Consider the following 25,135-nt stretch of genomic DNA (forward strand, 5'->3'; position numbering starts at 1 on the left):
TTGTCAAAAGATTTTTCTGCATTTACTGAGATAATCATATGTTTTTTGTTAGTTTTGTTATTGATATCATTGATTATATGGTAGTTTCCCTAATATTAAACCAGTCCTGCCTTCTTGGAATAAATCCTATCTGCTCACGGTCATTTATTTCTGTAATCTGCTTCTTGGTATTTTATTTTAAATGATTTCATCAATATTTATAAGAGAACAGTTGTCTTTCTCTGTTTTTGCTTTTCCTAGTTTAGGTATCAGCACCATATGGGTGATGTAAAGGAAACTTGGTAGTATTTCTTTTTGCGTATTATTTCCAAATAGTTTATCTTGTATTGGAATAAATTGTTCTTTAAATGTTTAGTAGATTTCATTTGTGAATCCAACTGGTTTGGGGATTTTTTTCTTAGGAAGCTCATTGATGTCTTCTTCAATTTCTTTGGATAGGATTATCTTATTATTCTAATTCTTCTGTTAATCTCAGTCTGTTGGTTCTGCATATTAATTCATATTTGGGGGAACACTTGCTAAAGAGATCAAAAGTTGACTAAGATAGTTCCTGATCTCTTTTGGCTTCCTAATTATGGGACAGAGAGTTTACATCATTTAGGCTTTTGTAGAAAATGGTGATAATATAAAACAATATGTGGCCTTTTTTTCTTTCCCCCCTTTTTTGTGCATCACTGTCTTGTCTGAGCAGGCCAGACAGAAGCTCTTTTAATTGTTCCAAATGCAGTTTTCTTTCCCTCAATCTTTCTATATTGACTCAGCTTTGCATCCTTCCAGCTGGGTGTCTAGCTGCATCTAGGCTTTGGGGATCCCCACTGCAGCTCAGGTGTCTCAGATCTGTTTGTTGTGTTGTTGCTGTTTTTAAAGCCAGTGCTTCCCACACCCAGTGCCTTCCTACTCTCTTTTGGGAGCCAATGCTTATGCTGAACAGGAGAAGCTTTGAATAGACTGCAAACCTTTGGTCTCCTTCCTCATTCATAAAGCCAGAGTGAAATTTGTCAGTATTTTCCATCTTTGCATAGACCATTTGAGAGTCAAAATTTATATGGACTTGGTTCCTCTGCAGAAAACTCCCCTTCACAATCTGCCAAGATGAGCCTAGAGGAGGACACTGAGTAAGGAGATAGAATCTCTCCCTGGTGCTAGCCAAGGTGCTGGAGTGCCACGGTAGTCCCAGAGGAAAAATCCAACCCTCCTAATGCCAGTTTCTCTAAGGCCTGTTTTTTGTTTTTTGTTTTTTTAAACAGGATTAAGCTACCACTACCAAGAACTGGGAAATCCTGGACCTTGTCGAAGATACTTAGGACAAAGCCAAGTAGCTAAGGAAGGTGCTTCCTACAGATATTGGCCCATGTTTGAAGGCGGAGCCCACTGTGCCAGTTCTTCAGCTTATATGTTTAATCTAGGTGCCTCTAATGGACAGTGGTGAGGGGCAGTGTAGGAAGGACAATCTGCCTGGGCAATCAATAAGAGATTGGACAAAGATCTCAATATTCCCTAGCTGCTAAAAAAAAAGTCCACGAGTTCACCATTGAGATTCTGCTGGAACACCATATGGTTATGTCATGAACCATGATGTCCTCCACAGAGCGACTCTGGGGCAGTGGAGAGAGGCCCCATGGGTGCAGGCAGTGGAGACAGACTCCATTTTCTCAGGTTCCTGAGGATGGTCTAAACCCAGGTTGTGATGAAAAAGATGGACAGTGTCATATGTGACTAGAACCGAGGTGGCCATTGAAGGAACAAAAGTGGAGTGGAAGTGGAGGGAGAGGGAAGGGAAGCCTATGTGTTGCTCTTGTGCTTATGGAACATCAGGAGATTCCAAGGGGGAAACATTGTGTATATGCTTTTTATGGAGGATTTAAGAGGTTTTGGAAGTACATGGTCAAGAATCACACAGGATAAGGAGGCATGGATGGTGGGAGTTCAGGACTATCCAAGGAATATCCACGGATTGTAGGATCTAGGGAAGCAAATTCTACATGCAAACAATGCTCATGAACATGTGCAAACACAGATGTACATGGAAATACACTGTCCAAAAGTTCACTTGAATGTTCATATAGCCATAAATGCTACAGAATAAGAAAAACACTTTTGTTGTGGTAAGGAACTAGAAACTGAGGGGATGCCCATACGATGGCAAATGGCTGAATAAGTGATGATAAATGAATGTTATGAAATATTATTATTCTGTAAGAAACGATCAGCAGGAGTATTTCAAAGAGCCCTGGAGAGACTTTCAGGAACTGATGCTGAGTGAAATGAGCAGAACCAGGAGAACACTGTTCCCAGCAACAAGATTACGTGATGACCAACGGTGATGGACGTGGCTCTCTCCAACAATTGGATGATTCCGGTCAGTTCCAGTAGACTTGTAACGGAGAGAGTCATCTACATCCAGAGAGGATAATGGGGACTGAATGTGAATCACAACATAGCATTTTTGCCATTGTTTGCTTGGTTTTTTTCATTCTCATTTTTTTCCTTTTTAATTTGACTTTTCTTGTGCAGCATGATAAATGTGGAAATATGTTTGTTTTTTTTTTTTTATTGTTGTTGTTTTTGTTTTTCCCTGAGGCTGGGGTTAAGTGACTTGCCCAGGGTCACACAGCCAGGAAGTGTTAAGTGTCTGAGATCAGATTTGAACTGGGGTCCTCCTGAATTCAGGGCTGGTGCTCTCTCCACTGCGCCCCCTAGCTGCCCCTGTGGAAATATGTTTAGAAGAACCACATGTGTTTAAGCTACATTGGATTACCTGCTGTGGAGGGGAGGAGAGTGGAAGGAAGGGGAAAATTTTGGAGCACAAGGTTTTGCACGGGTGAATGTTGAAAACTATCTTTGTATGCATTTTTCTTTTCAAAATTAATTTAATTTTATTTTCAGTCACAAATTCTCTCCCCACCACAGTCCTCTGCCCTACATACCAAGGAGGTAAGAAAAACAAAACCCATTAAATAGGTACAGTTAGGCAAAACAAATGTCTTCATAGTCGTCTCTTTCTCCTCACCCCTCCCAAAAAGAAAGAGAAGAAAATATGCTTCGTTATACCCCATGAGTCCATCAGTTCTCTATCTGGAAGTTATGTGTCATCAAGAGTCCTTTGATATTGTTGTTGGTAACCGTCTTGATCGGAAATTCTAAGTCTTTCAGAGTTGATTATCTTTACAATATTGTAGCTACTGTATAAATTATTCTCTCTGTTCTGCTCACTTCACACTGTATTAGTCCATCTTTGCATGTATTTGGAAAATAAAAAGCCATTTTTTAAAAAATTGAGGATATACACAAAGACAGTGTCTATCTTCGGGGGGGGGGTAGATTCTACTGGAGGAAGAGAACACCTAAAAAGAAGCTATTGTAATACTCTAAGTAACTACGCTAAGATGGCAGAGTGTAAGTGAAGGGAAGCCCAAGAGGCGCACAGGGAGGAACAGCAAGTTGGATTCTGGGGAGACAGAATGCCTGGCAGGGGTCAAGGTTTGTGATCAGGAGAGATGGAAGCACTGGGGGTGCTACTGAAAGAAGAAGGAAAGTTTGGAAGAGAGGGTGGGGAAGGTAATGAGTGGGGCATGTTGCGTTTAAGATGTCAATGAGCCTCCAGCTTGAGATGTGCAGTAGGCAGCTGGGAGGTGAGAGTAGATGCCCTTTGACTGGGTAATAATTAACAAATGGTGGTACTTGAATGTCATGGAAGATTACTGTCATGTCTAAAGGAAGCAGAGGAGAAACCAGGTGATAGGGAGAGGTCGAAGAGGAAGAGACAGAAAGACAGGGTTAAGGTGAGAGAAGGAGAGGGGAAGGCACAGGATCAAGGTCTTGTCAAAGAGAAGGGTCACTTGTATCAGAGTCTGGGGGAAGAGGAGAAGTTGGGGATGATGTCAGGAGGTTCCGAGAATCTTCAAAGAGCTCGGGGTTGATCTGGATCTCTCCACGAAGTGGCCATGCAGCACTAGACCATGCCCACGGGTAAGTGGCCCTGAGGGCAGACAGAGCCTTGGCTCAGCAGACAGAGAGGGCCCCAGCTGTGCCCAAAGCGGCCCCCTTCACTTCTCAATGCATCTATATCAGGGTCTTGAGGAATGTGACATTGTAGCCCATTATTCAGGGCTAGCTAAGGGATACCATAGCACATAGAGGACTGAGCCTGGGAGGAGAAAAAGCTGAGTTCAAAGCCAATCTCAGATACTTATTAGCTTTGTGATCCTGGGCAAGTCAGTTAACCTTGTTTGCCTCAGTTTCCTCATCTGTAAAATGAGTGGAGAAGGAAATTATGAAGCATTCTAGCATCTTTGCCAAGAAGACCCCAAATGGGGTCCTGAAGAGTCCGACATGACTGAAAAACAACCATAAACAAGATGCTCTTCAACCAAATGATCCCTCTGACTTCACCACCTAGAAGCAGGATCAAATTTAGAAAGGGATGGAAAATCTTCTGCACGATCAGAGCCATCCAAAATGCTGCCCTGACGAAGGGCACTGCTGGATGTTTTGTCTTGGAGAAGGTGTAAAGGGACTTCGGTGAGAACTTAGATGAGATTCTCTGGCCTCCGGATAACCCCGGCCATGGCAGCTCACCCGCTCTCTCATCTCACCCAAAAGCTCCCTTCCTGCCTGGCGACTGTCGGCTCTGAGGCTGTGAGTGAGAGAGGCAGAGACGCACACAAGAGGGGGGGTATATGAGGAGCAGGCAGGGAGGGGCAGAGGGACAGGGACAGGGAGACGTTGTGCACACACATATGCATGGGGTTAGAGGCACACGGAGGGGGGCTAGGGAGACCCTCAGAGACGGTCAGAGACCCCGCACAGAGACTGCAGTAGCAGAGAGGTCCCCCCTTTCACTTGCTCCCCCTACTCTGAGCTCAGATTAAAGTGATAGAAGCCACTTCCTGCTTCTGTGGCCCCTGCATCAGCCTGGAGATGCCTCCTTTCATTCAGGACCACGTTGCCATGGTGACCAAGTTTCTGACTCCCTCCCTCCAGCATCCTGCTAATTCTCTGCTCCGCCTTGGATTGCGCTGTCTCCGCTGCCCATCCCTGTCCCTCACAAGCATCCCCAAGGGACGCCTGCATATCCTTAGCTGCGTATCTGCCTCCCGTTGTGTGCCGTGGCTGGAGGACACCCTGCCTGTAGCCCCGTTCCCCAGGGACCTCCTCTAGAATGCCCACCTCCCTGCTTCTTGGGGCTCCCGGATGGCTGACGTTCCCTAGAGGGCTCTCCCAGCAGAGAAGGAGGAATGTGGCAGCGGGCAGGGAGCGGGTCTTGAGGGTCTAAATCTTGTTCTGTTCCAAGTTGTCTTGCTTGAGCCATCGAGTTCCCTTGGACTCCTTGCTATAATTATCAGAAATCCTCGACTTGGGGCAAGCTGTTCTTCACTTCCTCGAGCCTCTCCACAAAGTGGAGGGGGGCTGGCCATGGCTTTGGCAGACACTGCCGGATAACCTCCAATAACGAGGGGCTCACTCCCTGGGGACCAAGGAAGTCCCTTCCATTTCTGAATGAGATGACGCCTAAAGGCGTCTCCCTGCCCCTCTCTCCACCCTTGCTCCTGGCCTACTCTGGGACCAAACAGAACACACCTAATCCGTTCTGCTGTCCCATGTGGCCTCTGAGCCTTCTCTTCCCCAGGGTGGGCCCCTTCCATCTTCAGCTCCTTATCTGCCCTATCTGCCTCTGCTGGGTCTGGAACAGAGTCTCCGACTCTTAACTGCCAAATGGAGAAGGTGCTGTGTTTCCTAGGAGGCAGGATCTCCAACCCACAGCTACCCTGGGTGCAGGAGGGCTCAGTGGGACAGCCTGGGAAAGCTCTCAGCTTTCCCCACCCTCTGGGGCCAACACAAAGGAACAGCTCCGCTCTGCTCCTAGCACAGCCAAGCCGGAGTGACGCTGATTCTCCTGCCTGCTGCTCCTCAAAAACAAATTTGGGAGCGATCTTGCTGCATGTGTGACTGTGGTACGAGGCATTTTCTGCGCACTCGGCAGAATCTGCATCTTCAGAAATTATTTAAGGAACCGAATCAAATTTACCGTGGTCAGAGGTCAGGGAAACTGTAAGCAATGGAGTCCCAGCAGGCGCTGAGGTAATTGCAGAAATCCTGAACCACTGTAGGACCTGTGCAGATGGAAGCAGAACTGCTTAGCTCCAGTTGTGCTCAGAAATGGCAAACTGAAAGAGAGAATAAGCTTCCTAGGCTGCTCTCACTGGCTATGCCCGGTTCACACCAGCCCCAGGCTCACTCACACCGGCCCCAGACTCACTCACACCAGCCCCAGGCTCACTCATATCGGGAACCTAACTCAAGACAGCTCTGTCTTAAGTACATGGAATTCCCCTAAGAAAACTTACAGAAAGGTTTTTCCACATTCAGAAAGTTTAAAAAGGGGCATCTGTGTGTGTATGTGTCACCTAAGATCTGAGACCTGGGGTTCCAGCTGCCTCTGGCAATTTGACAAGAATACCCACTTCATTCTTGGTTTTGCCCTTTGCGATCTGGTTCACCGTAAATCTTACTGAGGTGGCCAGGACCCTGGGAGTCCCCTTGGGCAGCTGTGGCTAGCACCCACCAGAAGCCCCCACCGCCACCGCCCCAGCTAGTTCTGCTTATGGATGAATAGAGCTAAAGATTCCAGAGTGGAGCCCAGCCCAACCAACAGAGGGTATGTGCCTCAAGAGCAGAAACGCAAGGACTTAGGGTGTCTGGCTTCCTCTGGATGCTTCACAGGGCAGGAAATGTTACCTTTGCTATGAACAATATTAAAGTTAATTTTCTTGTCACCTGCAATGAGGCTCATGAAGCCGGATGAAGCCAGGGGCTTTCAGCCTTGATTTTCCTGGAAGGTCACAAAGCAGGATCTCTTTCACCCTAATCTCCCTGGCTATGTGCCCGTGCAGCACTGAGAAAAGTCCTTGGCTCTGGGCTCAATTCTTCTGATACGTATCACCCGGATGGACTGATCTCCTGGGAAACTCAGTGTCTTCATCTCCACAGTGAGGGGGGAGGTGGTTGGTCTCTCAGATCCCCACCTTGTATTTTACTTCCAAAAGCAGCGGGATACCCAGCCCACTGCAGCATATCCTAAGCTGCTCATAACCTTGCTTTAGGAACCCAAAGCTCTGTAGGATCCAGGGAGTGTTCCAAGGCATGGTCCAGGAATCCCTCTGTGTAAGGCATGGGGTTGCTGCACATGCCCAGCTGGATTGCCTGGCCAGAATGACCACTGGCTGGCCGAGGGAGGGGAGTCCTGCCAAAGGTCTCCTTTGTGAGATGTCAATCAGAAGCCCACCACCCAGATCTTTCTCGCTTGCACCCTTCTCTTCTCTCCTTGCTTGATGATCAGATTCTAGTACCCACTTCCATCTTGTTGGTTCCTTCAATGATTTCTGTTGGCTTGTGGGATGATGAGAAGAAAGGCAGATTTCAGATCTTATTATATAGTGTTTAAGTTCATATGATGGGGAAAATACTGTAATTGATGCTATTGGTGAATATATTTCAAAAGACCCACAAATTGGGTTAGAATTATTTTCCATAAAAATGAAGTCAGTTAAAGGAGTCCTCCTTCTTTTCTTTCTGCTTTCTTTCTCCTTCCTTCTCTCCCCCTCTCTTTCCTTTCTTTTTTTCTTTTCTTTCTTTCTTTCTTTCTTTCTTATTTTCTTTCTTTCTTTCTTTTCTTTCTTTCTTCTTTTCTTTCTTTCTCTCTTCCTTTCTTTCTTTCTTTTCTTTCTTTCTCTCTTCCTTCCTTCCTTTCTTTCTTTCTTTCTTTCTTTCTTTCTTTCTTTCTTTCTTTCTTTCTTTTCTTTCTTTCTTTCTTTCTTTCTTTCTTTCTTTCTTTCTTTCTTTCTTTCTTTTCTTTCTTTCTTTCTTTCTTTCTTTCTTTCTTTCTTTCTTTCTTTCTTTCTTTCTTTCTTTCTTTCTTTCTTTCTTTCTTTCTTTCTTTCTTTTTTTCTTTCTTTCTTTCTTTCTTTCTTTCTTTCTTTCTTTCTTTCTTTCTTTCTTTCTTTCTTTCTTTCTTTCTTCCTTCCTTCCTTCCTTCCTTCCTTCCTTCCTTCCTTCCTTCCTTCCTTCCTTCCTTCCTTCCTTCCTTCCTTCCTTCCTTCCTTTCTCCTCCTGTCCCCTTGTCTTCTCAGAACCTGAAATTGCCGGAGATGGACAGGTGTGCTTCTTGGCTAGATGCTGTCCAATCACAGTCCTACAAACCAATGGTTTTAAGATAATTAATACCTTAGTGAGAAGTTTGAAAATGGGTCCAGTAGGGCACTAAAAGCATCATAAATCAGCCGTGCAGGAGGCAGAACAAATGCAGAGGAGATGGAAGTGGGATGGAGGTGGGGTGGGGGTGGGGGTGCAGCTGTGTTAGCAGGAAGGTTCCTGTGAAGGGGCAGCCTGGTGAGTGGACTGACTGGCTTCTTATAATTCCTCCGAGTCCAGTTACTGTGTGTGTTTGCCCATAATTTTCTGCCTTGAACTCAGAAACCTAAAACTAAGACTTCCTTCCTCCTCTTCATCTTCCTCCTCACCAAAGTGTTTCCAAATCTAAAGTGACAGCCTTAGGTAGAGGCTCCTTGAGGATTCTATGTCTTGTCTTTTATTTCCTCTAACACTCTCATTAGCTCAGAGCATGTCAGAGCTGCAAGAGACCTCCAAGACCAAGTCCACCCATCCTGTCATTTTACATAGGAGGTCCCTGAAGTCCAGATTCTTTCCTGCAGACCACCAGGAAGGTTCTTCCCTAAAGGATCTAGCAGAATGAAGGCAGGCCCTTCTCCAGATGACATGCTTTGGGCAAACAATTGGTCCAGCCATTCTGGAGAGCCATGTGGAAGTGCTAAACAGTGCATATGCTCTGACCCAGCCAGATTACCTAAGAGATCAAAGAGAACAGAGAAAGAGGGAAGGTCTTGCGGAAGAAAACATCTTCCAACTTGACTTCCTGATGTGTCCAAGACCTGGAGACAAAGGGGACCCTGTACATTGGGGAAAGGCCAAATAAATCAATCCTTTGGGACATTACAGATGTTCCTGATCTGTAAAATGGAGATAGTCACAGCACCATCTCCCAAGGGAACCAAATGAGATCATATTTGTGAAGCATTTTGTAAACCTCCTGGTGCGACCTAAATGTGGGCTAGGATTATCGACTTGTTAGAAGGGAGCTTTTGGAATAATACAAAGGAGCTCTGGAAAAAGCATGGCGTTATACTAAATTATGCTAATCACTAAATTGACTGTATCCTTTGCCCCAGCGATACCAGGGAGAGCAGGCATAGAATCCACTGAAGAGGTCAGAGAAGGAAGGACGCCTTGTGTCACTGCCTCCCTCTCCTCTCTCTCCGGATTCTCCCAGTAGCTCATGCCCCTCCCTCCCTCCCTCTGTTCACAGTACATTTGTTTTGTGCAGACCTCCATATTTACTTCTCTGTAAGCAGGCAATTGCCACGCTCAGAGCTTTCTCAGTCTGTATGTCAGTGCCTGGTCTTGTCTGGCGCATAGTAGGCTTCATAAACGCTGGTTGATTGTTTGTGTACACTTGGAAATTAGCCTGGATTTGATTTCCCCCCTTTCCTTTTGTAATTTTTTCATGGAGTTTTCCATTCTCTCTTAAAAGTTGCCTCGGTTAATATCTCTCTTGTGTTAATTTGGGGTGTTTTCTATTTTTTGCAGGAAATCATTCATTTCTTTTAAATCTCCCTTTTGGCAGCACCTAATTGTGTGCGGCAGTCTCTGCTCCTTCTTTTCATTTTTGTTCTGCTCATTATGAACAGGCCTGTTCATTTTTTATTGGGAGTAATTTGATTTTCCTCTCTCTTGTTTTAATCAGACCAGCTCAAGGGTTATTGATTTTGTTCATCTTTTCCAAGAACCGGCTTTTGGTTTGGTTTTTTCTCTATAGAGATGAGTCCTTAGGGAGGGATGTGACAGTCATGTCGCCTGACCTTCTGACTTTACATGTGAAAAAGCTTCGGCCTGGAGAATTTGAATGACTCGCTCAAAGTCATTCATCAATCGACCAATAAACATTTATTAAGTCTTTCTTATGGGCCAGGCAGCTGCTAGATTTTAGGGTTGCAATAACAAGTACAAAACATGAGTGTCTCCTCCAGGAGACTTACTCTAACAAGACAGACAACATATTCTGTAAGAGTTTGTTAAAAAGAAAAAAAAAACATAAGGTGATTTGGGAAAAATTGGGAAAAGTGGAATCAAAGAAAACTAGTCAGTGAACATGTAATGGTGAGGAAGGAATGTATTCTGGGAATTGTGGGCAGAAGCATGGGGCCCCTGGATGAAACGCTGAGTGTTAACAACAGAAAGAAGAACAATTTGGCTGTATCATACGTCTCCTAAGGGGGAGAAATGTAAGAGAAGGCTGGAAAGGGATATTGGTCCTGGGCTGTGAAAAACTCTGAACAGCCCATAGAAAAATGCATGTTTTGATCCTAGAGGTAATAGGGAGTGTTTGAGAAGGGGACATGCATGTTCCCTCCTGGGCTTTAGGACTGTAACATCACCATGGAAGGTTTAAAAGGGGGAGATAATTGAACTAGAGGTTAGGCTATTTCAAGAGTTGTCGTGAGTGGTGATGAGGGCTGAATTAGGGTGATGGCTATGGGAGTAGAGAGAAGGGAGTGTATCGAGAAGCTGTGTGGTGATGGGTTAAATGTGTGGTGCAGAGTACGGGCTAGCTCCCTGGAGGGCCTCAGGGTCAGCCAGAGTCAGGATAAATTAAAATCCTTGGTCTTAAGGGGGAGAAGTGAAGGAGGCAGGCAAACAGCCATGAGGCTTGCCAAATCCTGGATCCTGGAGTCCAGAGTCACCAGCCTCTCTCCTCCTCATCCTGCCACCAAGTGACTCTGCCTCCCTCCCTCCGCCCTCCAATCTTTGCCTATGATTATCTTAGCAACAAACACTCAGCAAGTACCAACAGTGAGAAGAGCCATTTGTCCAAATATATGCTAATAGAGTCATTGTCTCCCATCGAATAGGTAATTAGTTGTCTGACTCAACTTTTGGGAGTTTCAGCCCTCTACGATGTGGGGCAAGGAAGAAGGAGGAATTAGGGATGGCTCAGAGTTTGTGAACTGGGGTGCATTTCAAAACTAGAAAAATTTAGAAGAGAGCTAAGTGTGGGGGGAAAGATGATTCTTTTGGACATGTTGAGTCTCAGAAGAAGGTTTTGTTGTTTTTTTTAATAGGCAATAGGCTGGATTTAGGATTAGGGTTAGTGGTACAGGCCAGGACCCGGGAGAGAGACTGTGGCTGGATATAGAGATTTGGGACATCATCTGCAGAGAAGATATTTAGCCCCATGGAAGCTTATGAAGCTGCCAGGAGACAGAGAGAAGGAAGAGAAGAGGACTCAGGAAAAAATCTTATGTCTTTTCCCAAGTTAGAATGTGAAAAATTAACGATGATTTCACAAAAGAAAGGAAAACTGAGAGAAAGGGATATCACAAAAACATAGATGAAAAAATCCGCAAGAAGAGAAGTCAGTCAATAATGTCTGATTCTGCAGAGAAGCCTGGAAGAACTAAGACTTTTTTTAAAGGCCATTTGATTTTGCAAATAAGTCATTTCTGGTAACTTTGAGGAACAGGTTTCTTCCTTTTTGCATCTATAATTTCTCTACATGCTAGTGTATGGTCTATTTTTGTTAAGGTAACTTGTGAGGTTGAGAAATATATCTTTCTATTTGGAAGACACCATAAGTCTTTCCAATTTCAACAGTTTGTTCAGTTCTATAATTTCCATTTACCTTTCTGTTAGCGTTCTACAACTCGGAAAGAAGAACATTAAAATTTCCTGCAATTATTGTGTTTCTATATATGATTTTTTTTACTGTATCTATATTAAGTAGTGATATTTTTTCCTGTTTCCCATCTATTCCATACCAATATTCTACCAATAAGTGTGTTTGATAGTGAGAGATGGAAGACAATAGTCTCCAAAGGATTCAAAATTAAAATTGCACAGAAGGTAATAGGGAAGTCTGGTGGATCTGAGCATAGAACTAATCAAACTTAGACAGATCTAAGTAAAAGACATCACCCAGAATTTTTCTGGGAGTGAAAGACAGGTAGAAGCTCAAGGGTGCCAATGGCACCGTCAGGAGCAATCTGGGAAGGACTCCAGCATGTAGGAGGGACTCCCCATGCACAACAACAAGAAGACTTCGGGATAGACAGATGTGGAGGGTTGCTAATATGCTTCTTGGCTTCCCAGCTACAGGAAACCTTTTCCAGTCCTCCTTAACACCAGTGCCTTTTCCCTGCTAATTATCTCCAATTTACATCGTCTGTGGCTTAATTAGCCTGAGTATTTGCTCGTTGTCTCTCCCCATCAGACTGGGAGCTCCTTGAGAGCAGGCACTGGCTTTTCCCTTTCCCCAGTGCCTAGTACACAATAGCCTAGTTTTTATTTGACTTCTCTTGAACCACTGGAGAGACCTCCCAAACTGCCGAGATTAAAACTTCATTTAAATATGTTTTTTTCAATCTACTGTCACTTTAAGCATCGAATCTCTCCAGATATTATGGATTTTTACTTTGATTTGCCTGATAAGTCAATCAGTTAACTAGGCTATATTAAGCACCTACTATTTGGCAAGACCTGTGCTAAACGGTGGGAATAGAAAAAAAATCAGTCCCAGCAGCAAGATGCTCGTTCCATCCATTTGGGGGGACACATTCTAATGGGGGAAAAGCAAGACAATGATAAATAAGGTTGAGAAAGACTGGTGTTCCTCTCAGAGGGGAGACACTGATGTGGAGGAGGGCTGGGAAAGGCTTCCCGCAGAAGCCAGAGACCCTGGAGGAGATGTTGGGCGTCTTGGAGGCATGTGAACAGCCAGTGAGAAGGCCCCGACTTGGGAAGCAGAGGGTGCTGTGTGAGGAGGTGTGGGGCGTTGCTGGAGCATGGAGGAGTCAGGTATAAGAAAGCCGAGAAGCTTTTGAAGGGCTTAAAAAGCCAGAGACTTTGGTATTTGACCCTAGAGATCGCAGGCAGCGGGGGAGTGGATTGAATGAGGAGGACACGAATCTTGTCAGATCCACGAGCGCTTTAGGAAGGTCTCTTGGGCAGCTAGTAACAGGGAGGAGGGCAGCTGCAGCAGTCAGGAAGTCAGGAAGACAACTTCAGAGCTGGCCTTGTGTGGCCCTGGACAAGTCATTGTGCCTCAGTTCCTCATCCGCTAAAACTGGAGAAGATGGTAAATCACCCCCCTATATTTCCCCAGAAAACCCCAAGTGGAAGCATGACTGACGACTGGACGGCGATGAGGACAGAGCTGAAGCAGGAACCCCTCCAGCTGGCTACGGTAGTAGTTCTGTCCCGATGTGATGAGAGCCTGTGGTGTCGGAGGAGGAGAGGGAGCTAATAAAACAAAACACTGGGACTGGGGAGGGAGAAAAAGCAAGGAGCTGGAGACGCCCCCGAGACTGTCTGCCCAGGGAGGACTCAACAGCAAAAGTAGGAAGCGGGGAGGGATTCAGAAGCGGAAGATAGTGAAGGAAGTTTGGGGCTTGGTGAGTGTATGGCCTGTAGAAACTTGGAGATGCTAGACTGAGATCAGGGCTGGGCGGGTGGATCTGAGGCTGATCGCCGAAGAGATGATCAAGTGAAACTTCAGAAGGAGACCGAGTCAGTGGGGGTGATGCGGAGGAGCAAAGGGAACGGACAGGGAACCGAGGAAAAGAACTAGGAGGGGACGTATCGTGAGATCCGGAGGGAGGCCAGCAAGAAGCTAAACGGCAGCACCTTCCGAGGGCTTCCGAGAAGCATGGGAAAAGACACTGAGGTCTGGCAGTCAGGAGGTCACTGGTACCCCTGGAGAGAGCGGTGTCCCCTGAACGATGAGGCTGGAAGCCAGACCTCAGAGAATTAAGGAGAGTTCCAAGGGAACTGGAAGCCTTGGATGCAGATGTCCTCCTCAAGAAGTTTAGTCCGGAAGGGGGAGAGGAAGCATTTTAAAGCACCTACTGGGTGCCCGGCGCGGTGCAAGCACTTTCACAAATTTCAGCCCAACAGTCCTGTGAGGCAGGGGCTCCTGTGGTCCCATTTTGGAGTGGAGGACGCTGAGGCAGGTGTTCCATCTGCAAGGCTGCTGAGCTGCCTTGGGCAGAGCCCTCTGCTGTTGTCTTCCTACTACGAGCTTTCTGATGGATGTCGCCTCTCAGCAGCTCTCGCCTGCTTTCTGCCGGGCCTCTTCCTCGCTGTTTCTGCTACCTTCTGTTCTTCAGCGCAAATTTATGCAGTTTCTTTGGACCCTTTGGATGCTTTCCACCGTTTAGCCCAGCCTACGTGTCTGGCACACAGTAGGTGCTTAGTCAGTGCTTCTTGTGGCAGCAGATGTGGTTACGGGTTCTCCGTGCAGGGAGGAAGCTCTGCTCGGTGTTGCCATGTGGGGGGGCTTGCCACCACATCCAGACGGGCGGCCAGCAAAAGCCAACAGAAGCCTTCCAGTGGGATGAAGTCCGTCTTGATTTTTTTCCCTTTTGCTGCCACAAAATCTTAACTTTGATTTATGGTCTAAATTTCCTTTTAATGTATCCTGCCTCAGGACCACCGGCCTGGGTCCTCTTGAACTTCCCCAAGGTACTGCACTTAGCAAAGCTGCAGAGGACCTAAAGCTGAAGAGGGACATCCCATTGAATCCCTGAGGATGCCCCTGTTTGACCCGCAGATCGGCTTCGGAGCCGGATGCAAAGGGACAGAGAGGAAGAGGCGGAGCTGATAGAACTGCCCCCCAGTGAATCCCCCCCTCCAGCGAAATAAACGAATCCCTAACTTCCTCGCCCTCAGGTTCTCCCTCACTGGGGTTTCCATCAAATAACCCCCAAAGCCCTTCCCCACTCCCCGGAGGAAGAGCTCTCAGCGGCTCCCCACCCGGTTTGCCAGCCGTCTCTGTTAATTTTGCCCTTTGTCCTAGGAGCACCACGACATCAGGAGGAGGACGCTTTGACTTGCCAGTGAATGGGCTGTAAGTGAGCCGGGGCTGTGGAAGTCACCGGCCTCATCCTCCCCTCTGGGGCTAGACTACTCCACCTGAGCTCTCGGGTTCCCCCTTCCACAGCCTCTGCACTGCGGGACCTGGTCTCCACGCTGCCCTCCCCGAGGTCTTGGCCACGTCCCTAGGCATTTTTGCTGTTCCCAAGCCCAGGATTCTCCCCGGCCCCCTGCTCTTGCGCGGGCGCCCTTATCCTTTCAGGTCCCCCCATCCCGGAGATCTCTCCTTCTCTTGCCGGCAGGTGTTCTCACTGCCCACAGGCACACATCCGGCACTGGCTGGGCAGTCCTGTGAGCCCCAGGAAGCCCAGGGTCTGGTTTAGCCATCGTGCCCCCCCCCCGCCGCACTCCCAGCCGGGGCTTTGCCCACGGTCAGCGCTTGAGCGATGGAGCACTCTCGTCTCCCTGTCAGCAGGCTTCTCTGAAAGGGCCGTGATGCGGCAGTGACCCTGACTGATCTAGCCCCGATTCTCAAGATGTCTGTTCTCGAGTGTGTCTGGGCATCTTCTGAGTCAAAAGACACTTATTGAGCACCTACTGTGTCCACAGCCTACCTGGGCACTGAGGGTCCTGAAGTCCAAAAGGCAAGCAGCCCCTGCCCTCGAGGAGCTTGCAGTCATTTGGATGGAAGAAATAGAGCCTTTGTGGAAGTGAACATGGAGCAAAAACTCCTTCCTTCAACCCCCAGTCTGGCTCGTGGGAGCAGGCAGGACCAAGGAAAGTGGGGGCAGAGCATGGCTCCCTTTGCCGACATCACCAAGCACATGCACGTACGGAAGGGGCGGTGGGAACCATTCCAGCCGGTCAGCCACGACACACGGATCGGTGGGAACCATTCCAGCCGGTCAGCCACGACACACGGATCGGTGGGAACCATTCCAGCCGGTCAGCCACGACACACGGATCGGTGGATTTTTCAGCAGGTATGGACCCTCCTAAGCCCGACAGAAAGTCCGTTCAGGTTCCAGCTCAAGCTAATAAACTCTGAATAAGCCCCTACTATGGATGTGACTCTGGCCGAAGCCAGAATTGTTTGTCCTTGCTTTGAAAAGAACCAATGTTATCGTGGGGAGATGTCTTAATTCTTGTGTGAATTGGATTGAAATGAGTCCAGACTGTGCAGAGTCATCAGCCTTACTCTCTGTTCCAGAGCTGTCACGTGGCAGGACAGTCTGGTGATGGTGATGGTGATGACAGGATGACTGGTGATGGTGACGCTGATGACAATGAATGACAACTTTGCTGTCTCACCGCTCTCTAAGACTCCACAGGACTTGCTTCAACCACCTTCATGGCTGTTGGAGCAAGTTGCTCTCAAGGGACTTGTATTTCTTGGTGGGGAGGGGGGACAGAAGACAAGAAGAGGCTGGAATCAGGGTGGAAACTAGAGCATCTTGGTCCTGGTGTTGAGGCCATGCAAAGCAGTTCAGTTTCTGCTTGCTGTAAAGGAAGGCTTTAGGGGGAATTTGGTAGCCACCCTCCAGCCGTGCAATCGGAGGGGAGAGGAGGCTGAGGGAGCTGTGTCAGCCATGGCCTGAATTAGCTGGATGGTGAGGATAGAACGAGGAGCTTAACCCGACAGGGGTAACTTGCTCTGCGGGGCTGACCCAGGCAGAGCAGAAGATGCCCAGGGAGGGTAGACTGAGAGACTCGGATTGCCCTGGAGGACTTTAATGATATTATGCGGCTCACTGGAATCAAAGTTGAGTGAGCCAGAAGATTAAAAACTCCAGGCAAGCCCCTGGAGAATCGGAAGGACGTTGGCGTGTGGGAGCAGGGGCGAGAAGCTGGGCATTGCCATTATTTTCCTTCCCTTTGGACAGAAGTGGGTCCTGGGAACGCCAAGAGTGAAGGAGACAGGTGACCTGCCCATCTTTAGCACAATAGTGGCCGAGGGCATTGGGCCTGTGTCAGTAGTCTGAGCACGTGGTCAAAGTTCATGGAACCCATCACGTCTGAATAGAGATTGAAGCATGCCGGCTTACTTTATTTTCCTTGAGGAGGAGTCTGTGTTTTCTTTCACAACATGACTAATCTGGAAATACATTTTCTGGGACTACCTACACGTGTAGAGCCTGTATAAAACTGCTCGCCTTCTCAGTGAGGGGCTAGGGAGGAAGGGACAGGACTCAGAGGTCTTTTTGTTTTGTTTTTAAAAGAATGTTAAAAACTCTTTTTACATGTAATCGGGGGTAAATAAAACTCTTTTTGAAAAAGAAGAGAACCGTCAGCAAAGCTACACGCCCCCCAAGGAGGACATGCAGCTGGTGGCGCAGGGGGGAGAGGGCTGGCCTTGGGTCAGGAGTTGTGTTGTTGTGATTGTGGTCGTTTAGTTGTTTTGGTCATGTTCAACACTTCCTGACCTCTTTTGTGTTTTCCTGGTAAAAATACTGAAGTAATTTTTCATTTTCTTCTCCATCTCACTTGATAGACTGGGAAACTGAGGCAAACAAGACTTTTTGACTTGTCCAGCTTCATAGTGTCTGAGAATGGGTTTATGCTCAGTCCTCCTGCTCTATCTGCTTTGCTCCCCAGCGGCCCCGGAGAGAACTGGACGTGACTGAAGCAACTGAACAACACGACCCTTCAGGACACATCTTCAGGGCTTCTGCAAAAAGATGTCCAGGAGCTGTTTGTCCCCCTTTTCACCTAAGCTCCTAAGCATGAGTCCACCTTCCTTGAGACTCTAGATGCTAATGGGAGGGTGCGCCAAAGCCTTGTGGGTGGATGTTCTGCCTCCTAGTTTACAGAAAAAGCTGAAGCCATTCACCGGGAGCTCTCCCTTGTCCCTTCTTGACCATCTCCCATCACTCAGCCCCTTTCTGCTCCATCTCCTCTCCCTCCCATCCTTCCATCCCGCACGAGGAAGCCGTCTCCCTGCTGACCAAGCCCCCCCTGCCCAATGGTCCTCTTCCATGCCAGTTCCTCCAGCACACTGCCCCTCTGTCGTCCCTGCTTTCTCTTATTTTTAATCAATCCCTGTCCACTGGCTCATTTCCTACTGTCTATAAACATGATTATATCTCTCCCATCCTGAAAAAACATCCCTGGCTTAAGCCTCCCATCCTCTATCTCTCCTGCCCTTTGTGGCTAAATTCATAAAAGCTTGTCTACACCAGGAGCCTCCCGCTCCCTTCTTAACCCCTCGCCATCTGGCTACTTGTCGTTCCACTGAAAATTCTCCGATCAAAATCACCAAATGCTAAAGCCAGTGGCCTTTTCCCCATCCTCGTTCTCCCTCACCCCTCTCTGCAGCGGAACCCCTCCTCCATGATCCCCTCCTCTCTCTGAGTTCCAGGATTCCCTTCTCTGTCTGTGTCTGTGTCTGAGTTTGTCTCTGTTTCTGTCTCTCTGTCTATCTCTGTCTCTGAGTCTCTGTCTATGTGTCTGTCTGTCTCTGTCTCTCTTTGTCTCTGTCTCTATATCTCTGTCTTCCTCTGTCACTGTCTCTGTTTCTCTCTCTGTCTCTGTCTGTCTCTGTCTCTCTTGCTTTCTCTGACTCTGTCTCTATCTCTGCCTCCATGTCTGTTTCTGTCTCTGTCTCTATCTCTCTTGTGTATTATGTGATACGTGTAGGTGTATACTTGTGTATATAACTGTACGGTGTGAGTGCTTTACACGGTATGTGTATTTTTGAGTGTGTGTATATAGGGGGCAGCTAGGTGGCGCAGTGGATAGAGCATCAGCCTTGAATTCAGGAGGACCCGAGTTCAAATCTGGTCTCAGACACTTAACACTTCCTAGCTGTGTGACCCTGGGCAAGTCACTTAACCCCAGCCTCAAAAAAAAAAAAAAAAAAAAAAAAGTGTGTGTATATAGCTGTATGGTGTGTTGCATGGGTGCAGGTGCGTTATGTGCTATGTGTATACATGTGAGCATGTGTTTATATATGACTATTGTGTATGTGTGTGGTATGTATATGCATGACTATGGTGTGAGCACACGTGGGAAGTTGTAGCGGTATTGCAGGATGTGTGTACATATGACTAATGTGTATATGTGCATATTGTATGTATATGTATGACTAGTTATATTGCCGGGTTTGTATGACTGTATTGTGTGAGCACACGTGAGCTGTATCACAGGGTGTGTGAGTGTGTGTGTGAGTGTGTGTGAGTATGAGAGTGTGTGTGAGTGAATGTGTGAGTGTGTGTGTGAGAGTGTGTGAGTGTGTGTGAGTGTGTTGTGTGAATGAGTGTGAGTGTGTGTGAGTGAGTGTGTGTGTGAGTGAGTGTGTGTGAGTGTGTGTGAGTGTGAGTGAGTGTGTGAGTGAGTGTGTGAGTGTGTGTGAGTGTGTGAGTGTGTGAGTGAGTGTGTGTGTGAGTGAGTGTGTGTGTGTGAGTGAGTGTGTGTGTGAGTGAGTGTGTGTGAGTGAGTGTGTGTGTGTGTGTGAGTGAGTGTGAGTGAGTGTGTGAGTGAGTGTGAGTGTGAGTGAGTGTGTGTGAGTGTGTGAGTGTGTTAGTGAGTGTGTGTGTGAGTGTGTGTGTGAGTGAGTGTGTGTGTGAGTGAGTGTGTGTGTGAGTGAGTGTGTGTGTGTGAGTGAGTGTGTGTGAGTGTGTGTGTGAGTGTGTGTGTGAGTGTGTGTGTGAGTGTGTGTGTGAGTGTGTGTGTGAGTGAGTGTGTGTGTGAGTGAGTGTGTGTGAGTGTGTGTGTGAGTGTGTGTGTGAGTGTGTGTGTGAGTGTGTGTGTATGTGTGTGAGTGAGTGTGTTGTGTGAGAGTGTGAGTGTGTGTATGAGTGAGTGTGTTGTGTGTGAGAGTGTGAGTGAGTGTGTGTGTGTTGTGTGTGTGAGTGTGTGTGAGTGAGTGTGTTGTGTGTGAGTGTGTGTATGAGTGTGAGTGAATGTGGTGTGTGTGTGTGAGTGTGTGAGTGTGTGTGTGAGTGTGTGTGTGAGTGTGTGTGTGAGTGAGTGTGAGTGTGTGAGTGTGTGTGAGTGTGAGTGTGTGAGTGTGTGTGTGAGCGTGTGCACCCCGCTGGCGGTGTGTGATCCCTGCAGCCGCCTCCCCGCCTCGCTGTGTGACCGGCCGCGAGCGGGGCCCGGGAGTCCCCTTGATTTCCGTGGCCTGCGCGGCCCCGCGTGTCCCTGCGTGGCCGTGTCGCCGGGGGTCACTGTGGCTCGGCGGCGCGGGCTCCCGCCCGGATGCTGGGGGTGGCGGGGGCCCCGCTGACTCTCGGGCTCTTCCCAGGTAGAGGCCTTGGAGGGGGGGGGAGGGAGGAGGGGGCGCCGGGAGGGGGGGCGGGGCCCAGGAGCCGCCGGCGGCCGCCGCCTCTAGGACCCGAGTGGGCCGCTCTCTGCCGGGATGCTGGGCATGTGCAGAGCAGGAAGGCGGGGGATGGGATGGAGGGGAGGCGGAGGAGCCGGAGGGAGGCGGAGCCCCAGCCCGAGCCCCAGCCCGGGGAGCGGGGCTGTGCGGGGCAGGGCAGGACGGAGCGGGGCTGGCGGGGGCGAGCCGCGCGGAGCGGGGGCCGCCGACTGACGCCGGAGCGCGAGCCGCGGACCGACCGCCGCCTCCGAAGGCTTCCCGGCCGGGCCGGAGCGAGGAGGCGGAGGGGGAGGCTCCGGGGACCCCCGCGGCGGCGGCGGCGACACCCGCGTCTGCTGACCGGACCGGAGGAGGTCGGGAGGGCGGCGGGGAGAGCGCGGGGGAGGCGGCGGCGGCGCCCCCCTCCCCCCAGGATGCCCTCCGGAGCCCTGACGCAGCGCGCTCCGCGGCCCGGACCCGGCTCCGGGACCAGCGCTCCGAGGTGAGTGGGGCGGGCGGGAGCGAGCCGGGCGGCCGCCGCCGCCGCCGGCCTCCGTCTGCTCTCTCGGGAGGGGGCTGGGCGCCAGGGAGCCCCCACTCAGAACTTTGCGTCCTCTTCCCCAGCCGGGTCCCAGGTGGACGGCGCGCCCCACTCCGGGCAGCCCCCTGCGGCCCCGGGCAGATTTGGAAGCGGGGCTGGGGGCTTGGTTCCTGTGGAACGTGGAAGAGTGTGAGTGTGTGTGTGAGTGTGTGAGTGTGAGTGTGAGTGTGAGTGTGTGAGTGTGTGTGTGAGTGAGTGAGAGCAGAATCCAGGGTGAGGGAGGCATCCGAGTGGCTGGGGGGGCACTTTCACACACGCTGGCGTGCCCGGCCAGCAGCACAAACGCCCGTTTGCAGAAAGCCCTGCCTCGCGGTCCCGCTGTGCCCGCTCTCCCTCCGGCCCTGCCCCCCCCCCCCCCCCCCCGCCGTTCTCCCCCCCCCACCCCCAACCCCCCCCCACCCCCGTTGTCCCCATCTCCCTCCCCCCTCTCCCGCCCGCATCTTGCTCTTCTGCGTCTGTAAACTCCGGCCGGGGCCGCCGGGGCCGCCAGGGCAGACGTGAGCGGTTTGGAAATCGCCGGGGCCAAGCTAAGCATCTCCCCAGATGTTGGCTGGCGCTGGCCGAGGTAGTCCTCGCCGGGGTCGTTCCTGCCCGGAACTGTGGGCACGGTGCCATCTTCCCGAGGGTTTGGGCACATGCCCAGATAAACGCCAGCCCGACAGAGGTATGGGGAGCCCGGCAGGGGCTCCTGGCCAGCTGTCACGGGGGCAGGAGAATGGGGAGGGCAACGGGGCAATCTCTCCCCTGGGGGGCCACCCTCTCCCCAGCCACCCCAGGAGGCAGTTGGGGCTCTTTGCCACCCGCTTGTCTTCCCTGCCCGTTGCTGCCCCATGGCGGTGGGGAGCAGAAACAGTGTTTTCATTCTTCCGCCCGAATGCCCCCCAGATTGACTCCCTCCAAAGAAATGGCCCAAATCCAGGCTTCTTGGAGAGAGCCCCCCTTCTGGGGAGAGCCGCAGGTGGCTGAGGCCCTCCCTCCCAGCCTGAGGAGAATGGCCTTTATCTCTCCCTGCGCGCCCTGTGCTGTAGCTGCCCTCCCCGGGGCTGACGGGCCAGCCTCCGAGGCTCCCCTCACTGGTGTGTGCGGCTGGAGCTCCTGCCCTACTGGTCATCGGCCCTCAGGAGCCAGGAGGCCACGGGCAGACCGGCTGATGAGGGCCCTGGGTGGAGGGGGAGGGCCCTCAGCCTCCCGCCACCCATCCCCAAGTGTCCCCGTTCTGCCCGAGGCCATGTGGCAGACAGGAGGGTGGAGGCTGGTTCGGCCCTGCCCCTTCCCATGGGGAGCTGGTCAGGAGCTGAGTACGCTCCGAGAAGCCCCCCAGGCTCCCCGAGGGATGTGGATAGAAGCACCCCCGAACAGACCCTCCAAACCAGGGGCACGGCCTGGTGGCTCCGGGCTACCGCCAACTAGCCTGAGCTCTGCTATCCCCCCCCCTCGTGATTTCAGATAGATTTTCAGTTCTCTGAGGACTAAAAAGCCCCTGCTACATAAAAAGCCCAGATATATGAAGAACTGGGGCGGAGGGTGAAGGACAAGCTTCCCCACTCTGCTCTGTGTGTCTCTCTGTCTCTCTCTGTTTCTCTGCCTGTCTCTCACTGTCTCTGTCTCTGTCTCTGTCCTTGTTCAGCTTCAGGGTACCCTATCTCATCCCTCCCCCCAACCCTCAGAAAAGAAATCAAGGCCACAGATCTTCCTGGAGACTTTGTGTGATAATTTCCCCAAAGCATCCTCAGCTCCTCCAGAAACAAGCAGGTGTCCAGAGGAGACCCCAAGCTTGCTGTTGCTAGGAGAGATTCTCAGAAGATGGAATTGTCTTCCCCCCAGCTACCTGGTTGACCAGCACAGGGAACAGTAAAAAGGTTTCAGGCAGCACCTGCAGTGTGGACAAAGAGCTGCCTGGGATTTATTTGCCAGGCTCCCGCTGTCTTATGGGAGGATCCCAGGTTTGGGTCCTCAGAGGCTTCCTAGTACCACTGAATCTCCATGGCCATGGCCCACTCGGCCTCTGCTTCCAGTCCTGCAGCTCACACTTCCCAGCGCTTCCCGTCGAACAGCTCTGAGAGTGAGCGGGTTCCTCCAGGGCATCCACTCAGCGGAAGCTGCTTTGCCACCATGCCCCCCTTCCCCTGCCCCAGCTTTGTTTGGAGCAGCTTTGCAGGGCTTAGTGACGAGTCCGCCCCAGCAGGGGGTGGGCAGGTGCCATCCCGCCTTTCTCGAATCGCCGTGAAGGTCTGGAAGTAGATACGAGTGAGCCCCCCTTGCTGTCAGAGTCCACAGTTGAGGTCCCACTCGCCGGGCACTGGGGTGCCTCCTGGGTGGAATTCCTTGGGCCTGAAGGGATCGGGGCGTCAGGAACACGAGCCGCAGCACAGCAGAAGGCCGGCTCTCCTCCCCTGAGCTTCTCCCCTTGCCTCCCCGGAGTCAGACTTCTGGCTGTATGGCCTTGTGGCAAAGGCATGAGCTTGATGGTTTGGCAGTGGGGGCCCCAAGGGGAGACACTGCAGCCCTGTCTCTTTGCTTCTGCTCTTGTCTTCACAAATCCTTGCTCCAGGAAGGGGTTGCCAAGGAAATATGCTTTAAGAGAGAAGTTAGCCAAGCTTCCCAGCAGGGGAACCGAAAGGGGGAAGGGTGGAGGAGCCCAGAGACAGAGCTGAGTTCAGCAGCTGGGCTTGGCCGGGGCAGTGGGAGCTCTCCATCAGCTGTGGAGAATCGGGGAAACTTGGCACGGCGCGGGATCTATTCCACATGGCTTCTGAGCAAACCATTTTTTCCCTTTTTGGGTCTCAGTAGGCTCATCTTTAAAATGAAGGTACTGTTATTTGCTTGCCCACCTGCAGGGAGTTCGGGATGGATGAGGCAATCTCTGTATGGCTGGTGATTAGAAACAGTCAAGTGTAGGGAGGATGCCGTGGGAAGAGTGCTTGTGGGCCTCCCAGGATCCTCCAGTAGGGAATGTTCTAAAGAAGCTGATAGCGACCAGGGGCAGGCTGGAGACAGAACAGCCAACACAACGCTCCCTAGCCCTGCTCAGGCAGGAGCGGTCCCAGGTCTGGCTAGCTGAGGCAGGGAGAGGATTGCCAGCCTTCTCTGACTCTGTAACTAGCTCTCGAAGGCTTTCCCATGGTCCCATAGAACTTGCTATTGCATCTCTAAGAGAGAAGAGGAGCTTGGGGAGTTACACTGTATCTGTCATCCAAGAGGAGCCTGTCAATTGAGAGGAAGCCCTGTGTGAGAGGCAAGGGGGAGGACAAGGGTACTTTTCTCCTGAGAGACTGACTGCATGGAGCGGTCTCCATGATTTTCTTTCTGTAATAGCTTGGGAGATGCTAAGAGGGGTTTGCATTGGCTGCTTGCTGCCCTTCGTGGTCAAGAGGGACCAAGGCAACCTCACTGCACCAGGGTGGCCATCCCACCCATGGGGGAGCGCTGCTTATAACAATGTCAGCGAACTGTATGGACACTTACAGAGGCTTAATGAAGCTCGCGAGCCCGGGACAGCTCAGATGGACATGCGTGGATGTGCTACGTTACACATACATACATACCCACGTGCATGCACAGGCGCATCTCAGAGCGCACAAAGTGTCCCAGCTCTAATATTTGGTGAACCTTGTCCTAGGAAAGGGACACAGGATGGGATGGGGGCTGAGAATCAGAGGGGTCCTTGTGGCCCAGCCCCTTCCCCTGGAGAAATTGGGCCAGAGAGGGCAGTAAATCTTAGAGCAAAGCGACCCAAGCCCTCCAATCCCGAATCTCATGCTCCTCTTGCCTAGAACTTGAAAGTTATAGGAGGGCAGAGCTGGGCCCGGGCCCTGAGGGCTAGCCTGACTACTTGCCGTCATTTTTTTTAATAGTTTTTATTTTCCAGACATATGCATGGGTAATTTTACAGCAGTGACAATTGCCAAACCTTTTGTTCTAATTTTTCCCACCCCAGATGGCAGGTTGACCAATTCATGTTAAATATGTTAAAGTATAAGTTGTTTTGCTGCAGAAAAAGAATCAGACTTTGAAAGTGTTCAATTAGCCTGTGAAGGAAATCCAAAATGCAGGCAGACAAAAACAGAGGGATTGGAAATTCTCTGTAGTGGTTCATTGTTGTCTCCCAGAGTTCTTTCCCTGGGTGTGGCTGGTTCAGTTCATCACTGCTCTACTGGAACTGATTTGGTTCATCTCATGTTTGAAAATGGCCACATCCATCAGAACTGATCACCGTACAGTATTGTTGTGGAAGCGTATCATGATCTCCTGCTCCTGCTCATTTCACTCAGCATCAGTTCCTGTCAGTC

At 50.2% G+C, this 25,135-nt stretch overlaps 1 protein-coding gene across 1 annotated transcript in view; it reads left to right on the plus strand.

The window, feature by feature from the left end:
* The first annotated feature begins 20,481 nt into the window (after positions 1 to 20,481).
* Positions 20,482 to 25,135, plus strand: part of WSCD1 (WSC domain containing 1) — a 46,716-nt gene continuing 42,062 nt past the window's right edge. Inside the window, 1 exon segment of the mRNA XM_074297709.1 lies at positions 20,482 to 20,747. The gene's annotated coding sequence lies outside the window, so the exon portion shown is untranslated.

This window comes from Sminthopsis crassicaudata, chromosome 3 (assembly GCF_048593235.1).
Source record: "Sminthopsis crassicaudata isolate SCR6 chromosome 3, ASM4859323v1, whole genome shotgun sequence".
NCBI classification, from domain to species: Eukaryota; Metazoa; Chordata; class Mammalia; order Dasyuromorphia; family Dasyuridae; genus Sminthopsis; species Sminthopsis crassicaudata.